The sequence below is a fragment of the Peromyscus maniculatus genome, chromosome 11 (assembly GCF_049852395.1).
Source record: "Peromyscus maniculatus bairdii isolate BWxNUB_F1_BW_parent chromosome 11, HU_Pman_BW_mat_3.1, whole genome shotgun sequence".
Lineage (NCBI taxonomy): Eukaryota > Metazoa > Chordata > Mammalia > Rodentia > Cricetidae > Peromyscus > Peromyscus maniculatus.
Window position 1 is genome coordinate 29,037,123 of NC_134862.1, and position 7,218 is coordinate 29,044,340.

At 52.6% G+C, this 7,218-nt stretch overlaps 1 long non-coding RNA gene across 1 annotated transcript; it reads left to right on the forward strand.

The window, feature by feature from the left end:
* The first annotated feature begins 3,064 nt into the window (after positions 1-3,064).
* On the forward strand, positions 3,065-6,838 carry LOC143267709 (uncharacterized). Its single transcript, XR_013043131.1, has 3 exons — positions 3,065-5,033; positions 5,113-5,272; positions 6,502-6,838. It is a non-coding gene; the product is annotated as an uncharacterized LOC143267709 (long non-coding RNA).
* The last annotated feature ends 380 nt before the right edge of the window (positions 6,839-7,218 follow it).

A 7,218-nucleotide genomic window follows, 5' to 3' on the forward strand; every position in this document is an offset into this window, starting at 1 on the left:
ACTGGCCTTGGGAGCCACGGAAGCTCATTCTCCCCTAAGGTGCCTTTTGGTCATGTTTTACCACACCCTGACCAAATGAAACTGGGCCAAACTGTGAGGTTAGTGTCTGCCATGTCACCCTCCTACTGGGGTCTTCCTCATGCTGGACACAGTGCAGGTACGTTCTGTCTGTCACTCTGCTAATCACCCAGGAAGCCCCAAGGAGAAGAGACACTTTCATCCTACTCTGGCATCAGCCCCAGGGCAGAGGCTGAGCTGCTTTATTTGGGCTCAAGCCTGTGAGAAGCCAGCACCCCTGTTTCTCCAGTTTGTCCTGTGTGGGCCATGGGGTGCCCCGAAAAGCAGTGCTGGTACCCCACATTCATGACCTGTGCAGAGCTGTGGTTGAATTTGGTAAAGTGTGCGCGTGTGCGTGTGCGTGTGTGTATGTGTGCGCATGTGCGCACACGGGCATGCACATGTCTAGGTCAAAGGTGCTGGCTGGCTAATAACCCACAATGAGTTCTTTGTCTCCCCTTCCTCTGTGGTAAGATTTCAAGCACAGGCCACCACACCTTGCTTTCTCACATGGGTTCTGGGTTTGAACCCAGGTCCTCACGCTTGCATGGCAAGCACATCCCCCAGCCTCGGTGAACATCTAAGCCAGTGCTTACTCAGAACTTGGCTGTATGCTGCTAACCAGATTTTTATGGGAAATCTTTCTTGTGAGTAGCTTCATGCCGTTGTCCCTGCTGATACAGCCCGAGAGGAGGACACGTTTGCCCAGCCTCAAGCATGGACTTTTGGCTCCTGTCCTCTCTTGGGTGGTTGTCAAGGATCTGGGGGAGACCTGGTGGGTCTTCCCTAGGGATAGGGCTGATCAAATACAGCAGTCAGAAAAGGAAGGCCACGGCTCAGCTCCACAAAGATGCCTCCAGGGCCTGCTGCAGACAGAGACCCCCAGTAATGACAGTGGGCTCCTTATGAACAAGAGACAAATGACCAGCAGCATGGATCACTGCACCTGTAGGTGTGGCCCTGGCTGCAGAAAAGATGAGCACCATGGGGCAAGTGGGATGGCTCAGTGGGCAAGGGTGCTTGCTGTGCAAGCCTGAGAACCATAGTTCGATTCCCAAAACCCACATGAAAATGAAAGAGTGAACTCCATAAAATTGTCCTCTGACACTGCCCCACACACACCAAGTGTGATCACACACACAGCAATAATACATAAAATTGTCCTCTGACACCCCCATCTATACACACACACACACATACACACACACACACACTATGTATGCTCATACACATAGTAATAATACATAAAATTGTCCTCTGACACCCCCCATCTATACACACACACACACACACACACACACACACACACACACACACACACACACGTATGCTCTCACACACAGTAATAATAAATAAAATTGTCCTCTGACATCCCCACCCACACACATACACACTATGCATGCTCACACACAGTAATAATAAACGAAATATACTTTTTTGAAAAGAAGATTAAGGACCTGCAGAGCACCTTGGAAGTTTCACCAGTGTGGGAGCTGCCCTTTAGGGCTGTGGAGCCAGCCCACCCAGGGCTACAAATGCCTGGCCTTTGCATCTCAGATTTGACTCCTCACACCTGGCATCAGCGGACCTTTCCTGCCCAAGTCTTGGGTGGCGCCCTGATATTTGGGAAGCCCCCCTTGTGCTCCAGTGGAGACCTCCCAGTTGCTCCATTGAGCCCCCTCTGGGTAGTCCCTGTGAATAGCCCTGATGCACCCTAACTCACCATGCCAGAGACCAGAGACAGCTGACAAAACTCCCAGAGACTGCCCTATCCAGTCACAAGTGGGAAACTGAGGCATGGAGAGGGAAAGGACACACAGGTGACAGTGAACAGGTGGCATGGGCCCCGGGGAGTTCACACTGTTGCAGGTGTCCTCAGCGTGTCTGGGTAACCCAGGGGAGGACCAGCGGACTAGGAGGTGCAGGAGGAGGAGGTTGTGGCTCCTGATGACAGACACGGGGGGCTCAGGTAGGGACGGGTCACCATCAGCGTGCCCAAATGAGACTAGTTCTGCTCTCTCTCACTCAGGAGGCCCAGGGAACCCAGGCTTCTGGTGCCACCATGAATTCTAACCCCAGGAGCAGTCATTTTATAACCCCTGTCCCCATTATGCATTCTTGGGAGAGGAATGACTGAGGGATGGCCACAAACTGTTCTGTCTCAGCCAGAGGATTTTTCTTCCAACCTCCCGTGCTCCTAGATCACTACAGGATGATCCCAGGAGCCCCGGCCCAGCCAGCTCTGACTTCCTTATCTTCCCCACGGAGATTTCCTGGTACGCAGTCCTCATGGGAAAGGCTGTTGGCCTCCTGGGAGTAGGAAATGGCCTGAGCTGCTCACAGACAGGTCAGACATCCAAACATTCTTGCCCGGATGTCAGACATATGTCTGAACAGATGGAAAGAATGTTCTGGTTGGGCAGACCTCTAACACTCAGGGATGGAGATGAGCTGCATCTGGGGCGGGGCAGGGGGAAGCCTGAGGATCTGGGACACCATGTCCTCTAGGAAGGCATTCTGACTTTCGTCCGCCATGAAGCTTGTTCTCCCATGGCCCTCCCCATTTGCTACCTCCATGTCATGGAGGCCCCACATCAGAGAGCGATGTGAACCTAAGCGTCTGGGATTTGAGGCCTGGTTGCCTTGGATACAGCATCCCCCCAGCTCCTGTGCTGTACCGAACATGGATAGGATCAGGCCCTCAGCACCTCACCGTGGCTCAGGCTCCCCTCAGTACTGGAGTTCTCCTAACCACAGACGACACCACACCACAGCCAGTGACCTCACCTTACAAGGCCTCTAAAACGAAGGGTGCGTGGAAGGCAGAGATGCCAGAATGGAGCTGGTGGTAACACTGTAGACAGCCTCCCTCTTCCTCAACATAAGGATCCCCTGAACCCCATGTTACAAAGCCGCACATGTCACAATGGCACATGCTGGTAGTCTCAGCACTGGGGAGGCAGAGATGGGCTTACTGGTCAACCAGCCCAGCCCATTCAACTTCAGGGGGAGATACTGTCTCAAAAAACAAGATGGAGGGTGATTGAAAAAGATACCTGATCTCAGCCTCTGGCATCCACTTACCTGCACACACACATGTAGTCACGCCCACCAGAACACATACATGAAAGTTTATAAAACGAGTTCCCCAACAGTCACACTGTTTGAAGTCAGTACACAATTTTGTGTGGGGCTACGTTTAGCTACACACCTGTGGAGCCGCCTGCTGACTGTATTTTTTTAAATGCTTAGGAGTAAGATTGTAAGGAGGCACCAGAGGAAAGTGTCTGCTCTATGGACAAACGCATCCTGTTTGGGGGCAAGAGAATACAGGCACCCCACCTCTGCAACAAACAGTGTTGGTTGGGTGCGGCCAAGGCGGTCCGCCCATACCAGGTCTGTGTGATCGTGCGTAAGTTAGCTAACTCCTCTGTGCCTCCGCATCACATTTCACAAAGGGGATATAAAATCGTGCCAGCTCCTGGAGGGACTTTGGATGGCATGAAGCCATACCTGTAAGACCCTGGAGGGAATCTAGGGGCAGCCTGTTGCCTTCACCCACAGTGTGGCTAGCCCGGGTCATCACGCCTGCCTTTGGCTCCTGTCTGGTGAAAGAACGATTTAAGAGGACGGTAGGGACTCTATGTGCTGGGTGGTTGCCCGTAGACAGCATTGTATCGGGCTCCTTCCTGTCGGTCATATCCTCTCTCTGACCTCATGATTTCCCAAACAGTAAATCTCATGACCGCCCGTTTCCCACTCGGAACCTTCAGAGGCTTCCCAGGTCAAGTTCAATAAACCAACTACTTCCCACGACACAGATGCGCAGGCCTCTCTCCCTGACCTGTGTCTCGCCCCTCTTCCACTCCTGGAAGTCATACTCCTGCCACTCCAGACTGCAGGACTTCTGCATTTCCATTTCACCTCCCGGGAACTCTGTTCCCTTTCCTCCTTGCAGGACTGAGTAGCCTCCACACACCACTCAGCATTAACCCATTCCCACCCAGCCTGTCTTTCTACCTGTGTCTACCCAGCCTTTCAAGCCCTTTCCAGAGTGGAGTTATGACTTAGCTGTTGGTTTATTGGTTGGCTGTGCTCTCCGTACAGAACAGTGCTTTCCAAAAGGGCAGGGACTGTATTTGCTTTATTATCAATGGGCGTCCAGCATCTCATAGAACCTCATGTAAAACAGGCATCAATAATCTAGGGTTAGAGGAGACTGAATTAAAAACCAAGCAACAGGTGTGTGTGGCGGCACACACCATCTCTAATCCAAGCACCTGGGAGGCAGAAGCAGGTGGACCTCTATGAGTCTGAGGCCAGCCTGGTGTACATGGTTAATTCCAGGCCAGCCAGGATTATATTGCATGATCCTGTCTCAACAAATCAACAAACAACATGTAGCTCAACCACGTGGGAGGGCAACGGTCATAGTCACTTTTCTATTGTAGTGATAAGACACCATGAGCAAAGCAAATTATGGAAGAGAGAGTTTATTTAGGGTTTACAGTCGCCAAAGGTCAGAGTCCCTGACAGTCATGGTGGGGAGCATGACAGCAGACACGAAGGCACCGTGATGAGGCCGTCGCTGAGAACTTACACCATGATCCACGAGCATGAGACAGAGAGAGAGAGACAGAGGCAGCTAATGGGAACGGCATGGGGTTTCAAAACCTCAAAGCCCACCCCCAGGAACACGCTCCAGCTCCTCCAACAAGGTCACACTTCATAATCCTTTCTAAACAGTCCCACCAACTGGGGACCAAGCGTTCAAATATGGGAGCCTGTGGGGGCCCTTCTCACTCAAACCGCCACAGCCGTGTTTTGAAAGGTGGAGATTAAAATCTCTGTTTTAAGCAGAGGGTGTGGCTGGATGTGTGTTGAGTAACTCAACACATCTCTGCTGTGACTGGGACATGTGTGTCACCACCTCCCAGGCTCAGCGAGCACCATGGAAAAGGAAGCAGAGAGAGGAGGTAAGAGTCGGAGGAAGGGGTGGTGTGCTGTGTGGTTGTCTTCAGGCATGGTGTGATCATGGCACTTCTGAATCCACAGCCGCTCTGACTATCTGCGCAAGACCTAAGAATGGCTGGACCTGTTGCTATTCCATCCCGGAGAGGGGCGTGGCTTGGCACTGCATTTCCCTGATGACTGACAGGCAAATTTGTGGTTACCAGAGAAGGGAGAGAGGTTTTCTTCGGTGGTGTAGACCCTGGTAAGTTGACGATGTTCTTGTGAATAACCCTCACCCATGCTCCCGTAAGCAGCCCTAACTAAATTCATTGGGACATGCATACACACACACACACACACACACACACACACACACACACATGCATGAAACCTGAAGGGGGCCTCTTTGGGAGGAAAAGAGAAATCAGTGAGGGAGAAGGAGACAAGGGATGGTAATTGGAGTCAACATCATCACAATGTATTAACACGGATGAGCATGTCATAGTGAAACTGACCTTCGTATGTAACTAATATAAGCTAATGAAACACTGAACAAGAAGAGCGCGCGGTCCAGTTTGTGGCAGCCGCGGGGCGAGCCACGAAAGACTCCTTTTCCCTACTCTCACGGCTGTGCCAAGGCCAGCCACGCACAAAGGAACCGCAGTGGCTGTACCCCTCTGCAGTAGGCAGGAAAGGGGGAGAGGGGTGAAAAGAGGCTGGGGGAGCGGGGGATGTAGGGAGTGTCTTCTGCTCTCCCAGCCCTGTGGAGACTGAGGTGGGGCGCCTGCTGTGATGCAGGAGATCAGAGGGTCATGGTCATCAAAGCTAGTCATGATGGGAAAGCTTCCCAGAGGAGTGACAAGTACGGTCTGAGGATGCAGCGGGGTCCTGGAAGTTCCAGGTGACACACTGGAGACTGAGGCCTGGCCCTGGGGAGCGTGGAAAACCCCAGTGTGCCCTGGCTCTGGGCTCTGTGGCTAGCATGGGAACCCCATACTTCCTCCCTTCCAATGATACAGGACAGGTCACACGCCTCTTCCTTCCAAGTGGATGTTCTGGTGAGATCAGGCCCCGTGCGTAGGGGCTGAATCATAGGTGACTAGGAGACTAGGTGTGGGGGCTTCCAGAAAGGACGATGCTCCAGAACCCAGTGTTCCTTCCTCCCGCTGAGTACCCTTTATTTACAGCGACAGACATAAACACAGACTCCTCCATTGTGGGCAGCCTCTGTGTGAATGGGCAGGTGCGGTGTCCCTGCCCAGAGGAACAGGGCATCCCACGTGGGAACCTGGGGGAGGCGGGAGGAAGAGGCCTTTGGTCTATAGAGGGACTTTCTGGGGCTGTGGCTGCACACCCTGGCTTGGCCCTGTGATGGTGAATCACACTTTCGAGTTCACACCCAGCAGCAAAGACGCAGTAAGTAGCAGCCATAAGGTTTTGGCTATTGAACCTGGGGAACCCCTGCTTCCCCGGCCTTCTCTCTGGCTTCAGCCTGAGCCCCGGGAGCCCCTGTGCTCTGAAGTGTCTTGAACATTTCCCGTGAGACCATCTGATGGTGGAAGTGTGGGTCAGCCATGGCAGTACTCCATCCACAGGCGTGGATCCAAGTGAGGAAGCAGCATGGGATCCCCATACAGGTGCCTGGCACCTGTCCAGACTCCAACACTCCTGGGAAACCTCACCTTGGTCCTTGGCCTTCCTGAGACAGCCTCCACAAATAATGCAGAATGACCTCATGCCTTGCTGAGTCAGACTTGGAAGGAAAGCCTCAGTTCCAAGGGAAGGATGTGGTCATATGAGTGAAGTAAATAAACGCTGGATGCCCGGATCCTGCTTCTGTCCATGTTTCTGTGTGGGTGTGTTCATGCTTGTGCGGTTGTATGTTCATGTAGAGGCCAGAGGTCAACCTCAGGTGTCATCTCTCTGGCGATGGGTTCTTTCCCCATCTTTTATTATTTTGTGCACATGAACATATGTACGCATATGTGTGTGTGGGTCTGAGGGCAACCTTTTCTACTTTCTGGGTTTGGGGGATCAAACTCAGGTAGTCTGGCTTGGCTGTGGTTGTGCCTTTGAGCCGTGTGTTTAATCTGGCCAGTCTCAGGTGCCCTGGGCCCTCCCAGCAAGGTGACCGTGAAGGTTAAGAGAGACAGTGATCTACGTACCTGCCCTGAAGCCAGGAAGAGCACAAGTACCTGTAGAGCTCCA